Source organism: Neofelis nebulosa, chromosome 9 (genome assembly GCF_028018385.1).
Source record: "Neofelis nebulosa isolate mNeoNeb1 chromosome 9, mNeoNeb1.pri, whole genome shotgun sequence".
NCBI classification, from domain to species: Eukaryota; Metazoa; Chordata; class Mammalia; order Carnivora; family Felidae; genus Neofelis; species Neofelis nebulosa.
The window spans coordinates 83872805-83887464 of NC_080790.1; positions in this window are offsets into that span (position 1 = coordinate 83872805).

Here is a 14660-nt window from a genome sequence, read left to right on the forward strand (position 1 = left end):
GGGGCTGTCAGTTTTGACATCCTTCAAGTCTACGTTGTGTGCTTAATGACTACATGACAGAAAATGTAAACAGACACCACACATACAGGTATGCGCTACATATATGTGTGTGTGTATCTGCCTTCGACTGTTTGGTGTAAAGAAATACTCCCCCCTTTCCCCCCCCCCAAAAAAAATCAGAGCCCCCAAAACGGCCACTTAAAACACACACGTGTGCACTTACACGTTTGCCCCTGATAGCAACCCCCCCACACACAACACAAAACAAAACAAAACAAAAACTGAGCAATCTCTTACATGAAAACCCAAAGCCCAGTCCAAATAATTTACCCAGAGCCAAAGAAAGTAGATCAAGAAACAGATATCAGTGTGTGCTCACTGAAGAATAGACTATAGACTTATTAGACATCCCCTTCACCCTTCGTTGTGACACATCAAATTGTGACTTACTAATAGGGATTCAGGAGTAGCTGGTGAGCCCAGCACAAGCCCTGTGTTAATAATTCATCAGGCACACACACAGAAAAAATGATGGTGAAGTACTTGAATATTTGAAAGCCCATGTGCATTTTTGGTTCAAACAACAATACGACAAACTCAGACTGCAATTTTGTTATTAGCAGATTGCTTGCTTTTAATTGATCATGGGAGAAATTTCATTCTTTCAACAGCTTATTAAATACTGCAGTGCACCAGGATTATTGAGTTTCACATTTTTTTCTCATATTCCAGAAAAAAAGCATCATTTAAAGCTCTGCAAAGTGCCCATTTTGGGGGTTTAGCAGTAACATATTTATAACTATAAAAGTCTCCAATTCCCTCCACCCTTTGTGCAGCACCCCCTCCCTCCACTCAGGGGTGCAGATGTAAAGAAACGAGCTTGTTAAATGAAGAATGACAAAAAAGAAAATGCGGATTCTAAAACTCCAAATGGTGCCGTTGTTTTTCATGAAAAGGCACAGGATCTGTTTTGCTACTGATACATTGCTAGTGACTCCCAAACACAAGGTAAAATACAATGACTATTTCTTTTTGATTTTGCTTTTAATGTTCTCATCTTTAACTTAGTCAACTCTCAAGTGCGGCAGCCTCGGTAAAAGTGAATCATAGCATGAAATGTAGTATTCAAATTTCTTAAGATATTCTCGGAATGTCAGATGTATTTCATAGTAAAATTCTGTCAATTTAAAAAACATTGGAAATGCACAAATTATGTATATGCACACACACACTCACAGACCCACATGTATACATTTCTCTATGTGTGGGCAAGTTTTCGTGTCTATTTATTTTTTTTACGTTGCCCCATCGGAATGACGGTGATGCTTTCTGCTATTAATTTTGCATCATCAAGTCGTTTGTCTCAAGCAGAATTTCTCAAGGTTCTGGGATGATTAAGACTCCTGGCCATCCCTCTGATTTAGTCTATGCTCTGTCAGGTTTCCACATGGACAGGGAATACAGCAAACCAAATCTTCCTCCTGCCTCAACCCTCGGTTCCAGGGAATATTTACATGAGACAGACACAGATGATAAAATATTCTCTCAACTTCCTCTTCGTATTTAAAATAATTAAAGCGACACTAGGTAAGCGTGGCCAGAACCAAAAAAAAAGGGGCTATGTAAAAGTGAATCTATGACCACACACCTCGAGAAGTGGTACACGAGTTTTCGTTTTATTTTTGTTTTATCCATGAGCAAATATTTAATTTCCAGAAGGAGGATGGTGTACGTTAGGGAACTAACAGCGACATAACATTGCTCTCAAATAGCTAATATCTTCTGTTCTCTGGAAAGGGTTATTTTATTTTGCTTTTCCAGAAGATACAGAGATGACTTTTGGGTAGATAACTCTTGGAAACAAAATAATTCCACATGAGGGCCAACCCGCAGCCACTGCACACATTAATTCAGAGTCTAGTTTCTTACTCAGTTGGAATCTTTCTCATTACCTCATTACTTAATCTCACAATGGCAGCTTGCAAGAGGGAGCCCCCTCCCCGGAAAAGGACATCTTTCAATTTTCACTTAAAACAACAGAACGGATCACGAGTGCGACATTCACAAGGAAATTTCACTGGAGAGGGGGAAACAGCACGCATCTGGCCCTAGGAGCCATTCTTTCAAAGGTTATCGGCAATTATTGCTTTTTCAAAGCCCAGTTTTTCCTGCATTTCAGATGCCAGAATATACTTCATACAGTATTAATAAAGGGTTACACCAGAATTAATGAAAAGGTTCCGTGTTCACATATAATAAATAAGTACCTAATTAAAGGCATGGTTAAGCCAGAAGCACAGATATTGTCTTTTCTATTAATATCTATTATACTTCTTCAGCATTTACTGTGAGCCTCTTCAACTGACTGATGCCTGAAGGGAGAGCTAACAAATCGCTCAGCTGGTGGCTGGCACTGGTCTGGAAGAAAACTCGTAAGGAACACTTTGCAGTTCTTTTAGACCCTCTCCACCAGCTGTCACCAGCTATGGGTGCTGAAAAGATCCTGTCACTTCATCCAAAGGGATTTACTTGGTCAGAAGGAAAATTTAAATACAAAGCATGCAGCTAAGAAGCCAGTGAAAAGGATTATGAGCATACAAGAACACATGTGTATACGACGCTAATACATCCTTAGGAAATTTCAGATCCCCAAAGCCAGGATTACTGCCAGGGGCAGGGTGGTAGGCAAATGCAGGGACCTTTACCACTAAAGTTATTATCTGCCAACCATTCAATTCAATTTTATAGGTCTTTCATCAAGGCCATTAAAAAGAAGAAGAAGAGGAAGAAGAAGAAGAAGAAGAAGAAGAAGAAGAAGAAGAAGAAGAAGAGAAAAGAAAAGAAAAGAAAAGAAAAGAAAAGAAAAGAAAAGAAAAACTCCCATCCCTTCAATGGCGAGCTAAGAAAACACATTCAGGTTCTAATATTGTCGGGGATCACCTGCATGCAAAACACCCTGTCGTCTTGTGTACACGGTCTAATTTTCTTACCCTTGTCCAAGTTCACCAATGTGGATGCATCTGGTGGTTTAAGGATGGTAAAGGCAAATCAAAGCTGGAGACGTTTTAGATGCACTAACGCGCTGGACAAGGGACTTAGGGGCACACTGGAAATGAGAGAGGAGGTAGCTGACAGGTCCGTGGCCAGGAGGCTCTGGGAGGCGGTGGAGGGAAGCCGGCATTCTTTGTGGGATGGTAAAAGGAGAGTCCCTGCTGTTTTTGATAGAGTGGGGGAAGGAACTCGATAGACCTGGCGAGGAAAAAGGTCATTTTATTCAAAGGAGCAGAAGAGAGCGCGGTTCAAGTGTGAGCACCCAACACTGAAACTGCGTATTTCCGTATCCCGATTGGCAAGGCGATCATATTAGATTCAGGAAAGTGGCATTGGCTTGGCCAGTGTCTACCTTTCAAAGAAAACTCCGGCCTCTGGACTGTCCTGACGGGACTGCTCCGGGAAAGTGGGAGAGGGGAGCATTATACAGAGCCGGGTACGTAAGGCTCTATCTTGGTGCCATGTCAATGGAGACTCTCACCCGGCATGTGAGTTGCGAGCTTAAGCCTCATTTGGTCTCAAGACACGTGGTCAAATAATTTTCAAGGGTTCGAGGCGTGGAGAAGCTGGCCCTGCAGGAGTGGTAGGCGGGGTGGGGTGTGGAACACAGGCGTCTAGCAACTTCCCACTCCCGAAGAGAGTAGACGGGGAAAAGAGAAGATCCGAGGTTACAATTGCCCAGGGCAGGTTTTAGGAGAAACTCGTCAGAAGCTCTGATTAGAAGCGTTTGTAAAAAAGGAGCGAGCTGTCCAGAAGTGCAGCACAAGTTGAAAAGGCTGCCTTTAGATGTCACTACAACCTCACTCCTGCATTTCTGAAATGCCCATGAAGGATTAGAACAGTTTGACGCTCGCCCATAGTCACCATAGTCACTTCCAGGAGCTGCTGTATATTATCATCCAAATTTCTTCACAGGGGTTATCACACAGTGGTCCCAGCAAAGCTGATTAGGGAAGAAGCTCGACTCTCCATAACCTGTATGCCAGCTCCAAGCCTCTGCCCACAGTCACCTTATTCACTATGGAGACAGGCCAGGAGCAAGACCAAGACCATGACTGCGGAGTAATGTAGCAAATGCAAATGAGATGCGCCCTCCCCCATCTACTGAGAGGGCTATGCCGTGGCTTCCGGTGCACCCAGAGTCATCCGTATTCCTCTCCTTCTCTCTGAGCAGCTTCATTCAATTGCACTCATTTAAAACTCCTAGTCCTCATTTAGCAATATGGCTTTTGTTTTGTTTTTGCTGACATCCCGGGAGAAAAAAATCTGTATCTATAGCCCTACATAATACATTTAAGAAACAGCAAAGGAGCATTTCGAGATGCCTCTAAACCCAAGTGGATAATATTTCTTAAGTTCATAGCAGTTTCCTAGGAAGAAACAGGCCCACAGAAATGTGACCACCTCATCTGAGCCTTATTTTGCCTACTTAAAGCAGGCGTTTCATTCTGTGGCAACGCGACATTTGGGCTTGAATTACTTTTCCACAGGGAGGCATGGCAAATGCTCGCAATTTAAGAGCCATGTATCCAAGAAAGTCCAACTAACTATTAGACCAAAACTAACTCTGATAACTGGCATCCAAACTAGAATCTGGGAAAAACTCAGACAAATCAAATATCCAGTGAAAACATTACCAAATGCTGCACAACGCAACTGCCTATACATTTCTAATCAGTATTCATTTCCTGTCCTTAAAATAAACAGAAAACAGATTTCTCCGTTTTCCCTAAAATCAATCTTTCGCAGTATCTGTCAGTTGCTTTTTCCCAATTAGTATTCTACATTCATTTATTTTCGTTGTAAGTTAATTTTTTTAACATACCTTGGCACGCATGTTTCATTCAATACTTGTAAATGAAATGACAGGCTTAACACTGTGTTCCGTAAGGCCGCCAAACTTGTAACTTTGTTAATGAATTGAGATGAATCAAAGATACCTTATTAATTATTGCTTGGCTGGTAGGTAAAGCTTTGGCTTTTCACCTCACTGGCCTAGAGAACAAGATTGCCTTTGGCCATGTCCAAGGGGCTCATTAAGGCATCTCTGGGGAACGGGAAGAAATTGTTAGTGGAAAGCAATGGTCAGTGCTTCTCCTAGAGACCCAGCAGGGAAAGGAAGCCCTCATCACGGAGAACTAACAAGGCTGCATGTACTACACCTGTAATCAAACTGGCCTCGAAATGCCTGGAGACCACTGTGCTCTCTTTGTGATTTGGGAAGTTATCTGAAAATGCTGAATCCAATCCATAATTGATGCGTGCACGCAATTATAATCCTCCAGATAGCTAAAAAATGTTGCAGTTGCAAGCCTCAAGGAGTGGTAAACTTTAACATGCGTGGCATAAACTAAGATATTTGATATAATAAAAGAGAAAACTATTTTGTTTCCTGCATTGGCAGGAGGAAGGTAATTGAATATATGCCTGTTTTTCTTAATGAGTGTAATTATGTACAGCTTTTTGACGATTGGTAGACTAGGGTATAGGCATGATTGTAAGAAATGTATTTCAAGTCGTTTGTATTGTACATATTTCTACATGTGCTTAACTTCTATTGAACAAAGAGTGGAAAGGTCTCCTCTAAGTGAGGTGAGCCATCAGGCATGGGCATTCTTTTCAAACACAGACATGTGCTCCTGCCAGCCTGGAACGATTGGGATTGGGAATTCTGGCAATGGACTCAGAATCACCAGCTACTTCATTCACTCACTCATTGTATTAAAAATATTTGTTAAACTTTCAAAATGGCAGGTCTCCCAAGATGGTTTCCTAATGAGGCTGCGAAGTCCATGGGCTGATGTGCTGGGTGCACCAAGGCGGTCAGTCAACAGTGTTTATCGATTGCTCACTGTGGGCTGAATGCTAGGCTGGGCCAACCTGCTTGTGCAGCATGAATCGGTATTGGATGTCAATGAAGAGGAAGCCCCGAAATGTCACGGGCACACGGTGCGGGAGCTGCCGTTCTACTGACTAACTTTCTGAACACAACAGAGCAGTGACATGGGAGACCAGAGGACAAGGCCCCCTGTGCACCCTGCCACGGATGTATGTTTTCCCTTAAGGCGAAGCCTCCAAAACTTCTTCCTCGAGGTCGGCGGACGATAAATATTCTGAATGGCGATGATGCTCTGAAACAAGGCATCTAGTCACAGGGCCGGCCTTGACATGTTTCTGGTTTATTTGGCTAGACTGGACTTGGTTCTTGATCTTCAAACATCCGTTGTCCTTATAAGGGGAGAACAATGCAGCATAGGGATGAATTCAAGAATCCGAGATGTTCTCATTATTAAGGATTATTTCTAAATATTACATAGGAATCCAAGATTTTCTCATTATTCAAGATCATCTCTAAATATTACACATTTGGTTATGTTAAAAGTTGGGTAAATTTGTCTTAGAAGTTGAATTCAAAATGAAAACAGGACTCTTAAATTTAGTAAGAGGTCTAAAACAGTCTTATTGGCTAATAGATGTAAGATAATTTTTATTTTTATTTTTTCCTCCTCTCCTTAAAGGTTACTAATCATTTGAAATTAATAGCTAACCATATCGGCTTAGAAAAAATATATAAAGTTTGAATGGATAGGGAAGTTGTATTTATAAACCATGTAGATCTAGCAGATAATATTTTAAAACCTGTCTTTTGGCCCTGTAATATTTCCCAAGATAGCAAAAAAGAAAAAAAGAAAACCTGAGGGAAATTAATTTGATTTCTTTTTTTGTTTTTTGTTTTGTAATCTGAGCTTATGGAAAAACTGTTATGGTGAGAGTTAAAACGTATTCAAGCTTTTCGGCTAAAATATGTAGATCTCATTCTATCAGTCTGACAAGATTAATAAAATAATAAAAAAATATTTAGTACATAATTTGGAGATATAAAAACTATTTAAGATAGGACCAATTCTACCCAAAATCAAAATATGAAACACATATGCTTGAGTTAACTTCTGGTCAATATGCATTCGTATAAAAGGAAATTCAGGCTACTTTCTAGAAATTTGCATACACCAGTGATCCTCAGGGCTGTTATTTAAAAAAAAAAAAAAAAATTATGATGCTCGCTAAGGAGTCTCTTTCTGGTATTTCGTTTCTAGTTGTTCCCTTTCCATGACATTTTATTAGCAAAGATACACCGTGTGTTTGGTGATGCAACGTGGCCATTTAGATGACCCTTAAACCATTATAATATCCAAGATTCTTTTTTCACCCCCAAGAATCAATTTCACCCCCTTGGGGGCGATATTGTCCCTGTTGAGAATGGATGGCCTATGCTAATTCTTATTTCCAGACAGGGTATGGATATGATTTCTGGAACAATCACATCTCTTTTCCCTCTTATCAGGACATCCTCGGCTAAGTGATAGAGGAACTTTAAAAAGGTTTTTGAAGGTCCTGGAAGGGAGGATGGTCTGAAAGAAGGTGAGCGTTCACTTGGGGTCATGTGTTCATTGTGCATGTGCCCCCAAGCTCGGAGTCTTCCAAAAGCACCGCTAACTTGAGCGTGCCCCTGCACACGACCGGTACATGGCCGCAATGCTGGACGTTAGACGCCCAGATGAACCCCCAGCCACCCACCCACCGCCTTCCCAGCTGGTCAGCTGACCTGCGACGCTGCTCTCCCAGTGGTCCCGGTCCTGAAGCCGAGCAGGTGAGGAGCAGCGTGAACGCTTTTGATGTTCCCAGCTCCCACTTGCCACCCAACTTTTTCCCCTTCCAAAACCTCTTAGCAAACTTCAAAGGCCTCCTTGCTTCTTGCCTTAATCCAGTGCACTGAGACCTCTAGTTCAAAGAACTTTCCTTAAACCCTCTTCTTAAACTGCAACCCAAACTTTTTTTTTTTTCTTTCCTTTCCACAAAGTAGCAATTACAGCTTCTTTGCGTGGCGATTGGGCTCAGCCGATCCGCTCCTGCTATTAATTAATCTCACAAAGGGGGCTCATTTCCTGGCATTCAAATTGACAAGAGAGCAGAGAACAGAAAACCCTTTCAAGCCGGTCCAGCTCACCGAGGGGAAGAGGTATCAGAGGGGAGAGCCCCACAGTATTTGAGGTGGAGGGCACATTTGATACCTCCCTGTACATTCTGCTGATTGAATGATTTTTGTTCACGGAGAGCTCTTTACTAATCTTCTACCTGCAAAGGCTTGCACGGAAGGCAGCGCCGCACAAATGTAGCTAAATTTTGACAGAAGATTTGCAGGGGCGGCTTTCCCATCTCAGCCTGGCGAATGCATCTTCTCGAGCATTACACTTCACTTTCAACAGAAAGTGTTCACTTTCCTCCCACAGAAAAGCCCTTGGAAGAGGAGGAGATGAAGAGAGGCAAGAAAGCAACATAACAGACAAGAGATTAAAGCTTTTTATTCAGTATCTCTTTCGTATTCAAATTGTGCTAAGGGCTCCGTGAAAGTTAGAAGCGAGCTTGTTCAGGAGGGCTTCTAAAGTGTGTACATGGATTTCATGGGAATAGAAAAGAAGCCACAGCCTGGGTAATGAAAGAAAGATAAGATGTCCTATATAAAACAACTCAAGAGTGGTTCAATTACTTCAGCAAACCATCAAGGCAGGCTTTGAAGATTTGAGAAAACACTGTTAAAATTTAACAAAAAACTCATGTTGCAGGTTTTGTACCAATAAATGTTTGTGTACTCTGTGAATTGCTTAAGCTATATTCCCCCTACATGAATATTGTTTACTAAACCAATGCATTTTGCTGGTACCAGCTATAGAAAAGGAAGGTCCTCTATCAAAAAAGAAAGAAGAAGAAGAAGAAGAAGAAGAAGAAGAAGAAGAAGAAGAAGAAAGGGGGGAAGAAAGAAAGATAGAAATTACTCTGAATCATTTGTAGTCAGAGCTTAAAAGACAAACAAACAGGTGTCTTTGATTAAAAGAAAATATGTTTGTGAATCAGAGGTCCCTCACTGCAGTTTTAGTTAACATTGGGTGGGTGTGCTTTGACAACAGATTTAATGCATACAGTGTAACCAAATGTTGTTAGTAAAAGTCCATAATAGAGAAAGGGGCTTTTTTTTTTTTTTTTTTTTTTTTTACATACCTGCATTTGTAAGGTCGCAAATACTTTTGTTAAGCTAAACCAAAAGCCTGTGCTTCTGTATGGAACAAGAGAGGAAACAGCCTCATATGCTGTTCAGGAGAAAGCTGAACTAATAGGGCCTCCAAAATTTTTCAAGCTCAAATCACGCTGAGCAGGACATTCTCATCCAATCTGGAGTATAGATGGATTCTTTAAGCAGAAGACAGGTACATCTTCAAAAATATCCCTTTCTTTTGGTTAGAATGGACAGTTGCCTCATTTGATATTCAACCCCACTGAGATCTTATCTATCATGTGATACTGAATCAACCTTGGACCTCTTTGGGATTTTATTCTTGCATCAACCTTGGACCTCTTTGGGATTTTATTCTTTCTTTTCTTCCTGGTGGCTTCTTTTTCCTGTGCATATATTAACTATTCTTCATATCTCCAATCAGAAATGCAATAAAACTTCAGTTCATGGGGAATTCCTTTAAAGAATGTTCAAAAAGCATTCTAAAGGACTTAAAAAGAGAGTAATGTACCCCCCTCCTCAAAGTTTTGTCTGAAAAATGTAGTAAAAATAAGCTTGAATGCTGATCTTCATATGCAGTACAAAGGGGTGAACACAGAAATTCTGATTTTTGTGATCAAAGGCAGTTTTCAAAAGATGAACTCAAAATTGTCTCATAGCACCTATGAAATATTTTTGGTTCAGTTAGGGCTGGAATTCTGACTCCGACCAAAAGCAACAAATCTCGAGCAATTGAAGTCAATGTTGTAGAATCAGATGTATTGTTCAAGTGTGTGCATTATAGGCATGAACAAATTCAAGTTTTGTGCTGGGCACGATGGGATTAACTTTTAAAAACTTTCCTCAGTGGATAAAATTCTTACCCCGTGTCTCTAAACATGACCTACATTTAGTTTTAGGTCTTAAAAAAAAAAAAGTACCTTTCCCCAAAGCACCGCGAAATAGATCAATCACTGTTAACTTAAAAAATAAAGGTAGCAAATTTAATTTAGAAAGGAAAACAGTAGCTTTATGATAAAGATACCCTTGAGTAATTGGACACCTTGGCAACCAGGAAGTCCCTCTGGCCCATGACCCCAGCTGAGTGCCACATAGTGTCGAAGTCACTGGAGTGGGGACAGGTGGTGGTCTGCAGGTGGCGGGGGGCACACAGGTCTGTCTGCGCCGATCTCAGGACCTGTTCCTCTGTGGTTCCACCGTGGCTTGGTGGCTTCACTGCTGCCATTGTGTGCTTCCCTGGCAGAAACCTTAGCCTTCCCAAGTACTCAAAGCCACCTTTGGAGCCTGGCTCCAAAGATAGACGCAGTGTATGCTGGAGGGTCGGGCAGCACAGAGGAACACTTAGCACCTTGTGTTACTGAGATTGTTTTCTGGACAGTCAATGACACACGCTTTACACAGGCCCATCTCCCATGCATGCAAGTGGGTTTCTGGGTCCATGTAGGGAGGGATGGTAAAAAAAGAGAGAGAGAGAGAGAGAGAGAGAGAGAGAGAGATCCAGAAACACAGACGGAAAGGTAGAAAAGAGAGGCACAGAGCTCAAAAAAGATCCAGAAACAGGAGGAATTCTAAGATTTTTTTTTCTGCATTTTTCTCCCTTTGCAGAGACTCGGTCACTTCTCCAAGACGGGAACCCCCATGTCATGTTGTTTCCATTGTCAGCACCCGTCCTCGACCTTAACTGTGGTTCATAGGAAGACAGATTTGTCAAAAAAGAAATTTCTAAGCGGCACCCGATAAAGATTATGCTCACAGGGTTGGAAGATAGGCTTTTTGATAAGAATAATTACACTTGAAAAATATTTTAGAGAAAAATTGGGCACAGGGTGCTTTACTTTTCTTATAATCATCGTGTGGTCATAATCCCATTGACTTTTAAGTGCGAAACCTTCCTTGCAGCCTTCATACATTATCGTGGGTACATGTTGTGAATGCATTCACGACATCCGGGCCTAAGAATGACATTGCATTTGCCAGTCTCCATGATCAATATTAAACGCTGTCTGAGCAAATGTCCCGTAGTACTCGGTATCCAATACAGAGAGGACTAAATGAAAGAAATGGCTGGGTGGGAGCTGGAAGAAAATCATCCAAAAGCAACTCGAGAAGGTAGGGTAATATATTTTCCCCCTGAGAAATCAAGCTGTAATTAGATTGTACAATGAATTAAGGAATTCGCAGAATCTGGTGTGCCACAATAAAATAAAATCAGGGTTAAATATTGCTTATCGTAGGCCCATCTTTTCGCTTATGCGTTTAGGGGAAAAGCCCAGGCTTGGAGAACATGGAGGGATAGCGCTCCCAGGGGCCGTGTCTCTGAACACCTTGTGTTCTCAGAAGTCACTTTCTCCTCCTGAGAAACATAACCACCTCTTTCTTTTTGTACTGCATGTTATTATTATTTTTTTTTTATGTTTTTGCAAAATTCTTCTGTCTCTTTTGCTGTTTCTCCGACTCTGTTTCTATCTCTGCATTGGCCTCGGTCTCTGCCTTTCTGTCTCTGTCTTTGTCTATCTCTGTCTCTCTGTCTCTCTCACATACACACACATACACGCTACTATCTGAGGACAGAAACTGCAGTATAGGTATTTTTGCCCCTTAAATTACTTTAAGACAATTTTAAATATTTATTGATTTTTGACAGAGAGAGAGAGATGGAGCATAACCAGGGGAGGAGCAGAGAGAGAGGGAGACTCAGAATCCGAAGCGGGCTCCAGGCTCTGAGCTGTCAGCACAGAGACCGGCACAGGGCTCGAACCCACGAACCGTGAAATCATGACCTGAGCTGAAGTTGGATGCTTAACTGACTGAGCCACCCAGGTGCCCTTGCCCGTTAAATTTTAATTTTCTTCCTAGTTAGAATTAAATGGACCTAAATCTGTCCAAATATTATTAAGAGAACCAAAAGAGCAATGATATATAATATTTCAACCTGTCAGACATTTCCCCACAAATATAGAAGGACTCATATCTGAGACACCTTTATCCTATCACTGAAGAAATAAGTGATATCCTGAGTCATTTTTAAAGGAAATCTCTAACTTCATTGTTAATAAGAATGAGGTGATCTAGTCTCTGACCACTGAGTCCTTAGAGTAGCCAATACCTTTTTTCAAAGTACCACTAATATGTTTAAATCAACATAAAATGTTGGGGTGCCTGGGTGGCTCAGTTGGTTGAGTGTCTGACTTTTGGTCAGGTTATGATGTCGTGGTTCCTGGGTTCAAGCCTTGCGTCAGGCTCTGTGCTGTCAGTGTGGAGCTTGGAGCCTGCTTCAGATTCTATGTCTCCCTCTCTCTCTGACCCTCCCCCACTCATGTTCCGTCTGTCTGTCTCTCTCTCTCAAAAATAAACATTAAACAAATTTTTTTAATTAAGAAAAATAAATCAACATAAAGTGTAGAAATTCCTAATTTTTCTTAGATTCACATGAATATATTATAGACAAAAAGAAAACAGTAAAAGAAGGATGCAGGATAAATTTTTCTCTAAAACCAAAAATAATTAAAATTTATTCCTTTCTTAAATAAGCAGCTGTTATGACAAAAAATTGCAAAAAACTTTTCTGTGTAGGTATTAAAGAGATTTCCATGCTTCTGAATGTGAAGTAAAGAAAAAAAAAACAGTACTAAGACATCATAATGGCTACCAGGAGATCATCAGATCACAGGCATACAATCTTATTATTCATTGTTAGGAAAGCCATAGTTTTTCAAAGTCAGAATCGTAGTAGTCAAGTTTGTTAAAACAAGGCTCACTCTGAAGGATTCCTACTATCTCCAGGACTGACAAAGGGGGTTTCCTCAAGGGAACCTAAGCCCTTTGTGATTGTTAAAAGAACATTCTACAGCAAGTGTCTTGAAATTTTTGTGCTTAATTTTTTGACGAATCCTGATTCAGCTTGATTACATCCTTATAAGCTTGGAGGGAATTTATTTTTTTATTGGGAAGTCTTGCTGAATAGTCTCTAAAACACATGTCACCACGTCCTCTAATATGAGGGGACATTTGTCCTTTCTATTGTGAACCTGAGGATTAGGCTGGAAGTAAAATTTTCTTGTTAAAATACAGTCACGATGTAAAGATCACCAGGAAAGTAAACTCAGAGTAAACTCAAAGTAAACTCAACCCTGAGCAAGCATTTACCACCAAAGGTACTAGAAGCCCTTCCCACTACCACTCCTTCTAGAACGTGAGCATTGAGTAGGCAGAGGGTCCATCTTCCCACCACAGATTACCCAGAGAGCGGAAAAGAATACTTAGTCTTAGCAAATGCTCAATAATTATTTGATATGTAAAGTCGAAAGATAGATGCTTCTGGTTTAGCTCATGTGACTGATTTCATCAAGTGAAGCCAACATGGCTTATTTTATCTCCTTTCCAGGTGACTTCACTAGCTGGAGTGGTTTAATTTCCTCAAGGAAATACTAACTTCGGGAATAACAGGAATAACTCAATGATTTCTTATCCCCTCACCTGGCTATGGAAGCCCATCATGGCTAACGCGTTCTTTTTGCTGAGGACATAGTATTCTGAAAGAGTCTCTTTGAGTCTGAAAGGTTCTAGAACTTCACTTCAAGTCATAGTGTTTTCCTGCCTTAGAGGTAACTCACAGAAATGATCCATGTTTGACAGGTGAATAAAAGCACACTGCGCTTCTCATACCCATGGTACTGCAGAGAGAAATTTTGAATCCCGCCCATATGTAAATGGCAAGTTGACACCCACTTCCTGAAGCAATGGCTGTCTTAAGCACAGGCACACACAAAGATATTGGTGAATCATGGCCTACCCTCGAGATGTGTCATGGGTGGGGCACAGGAATACCCAAACAACTACGCTCAGAAATCTGATTTTCCAGTAATACAGGAGAGTAACGGAGCTCACAAATCTATGTTAGAACTAGAGTATTTTATGCTAAGCGAAATTAAGTCAGAGAGAGACAGGTATGTATGATTTCACTCATCTGTGGAATTCGAGGAACACAACAGATGACCATAGGGGAAGGGAAGGAAAAATAAGATAAAAACAGAGAGGGAGGGAAACCGTAAGAGACTCTTAAATACAGAGGACAAACTGAGGGTTACTGGAGGGGTGGTGGGTGGGGGATGGGTTAAATGGGTGATGGGCAACAAGGAGGGTGCTTGTTGGGATGAGCGCTGGGTGCTCACGTAAGAGTGCTGGGTCGTATGTAAGAGATGTATCACTAGGTTCTACTCCTGAAGCCAAGACTACATTAATTTGAATTTAACTAACTTGACTAATTTGAATTTAAATACAAAAAAGGAAAAGAAAAGAAAAGAAAAAGAAAGACACAAGAAAGAAAAAAGAAATCTATGTCAGATCCCTCACACATGACAATAAAGTTTTAGTGCACAGATATCCCAATGTATGCTGTGTTCTCTTTCATTTGCACTGCAATCATGGAAGGAAACAAAAGGAAAATGCTAAATAAAAAAATCTAACCCATTTACAAAGGTTTTGTGTAGATTAAGATTCAGTTTGATCAGTTAAAAAATAAAAATTTAATGCTGTAAGG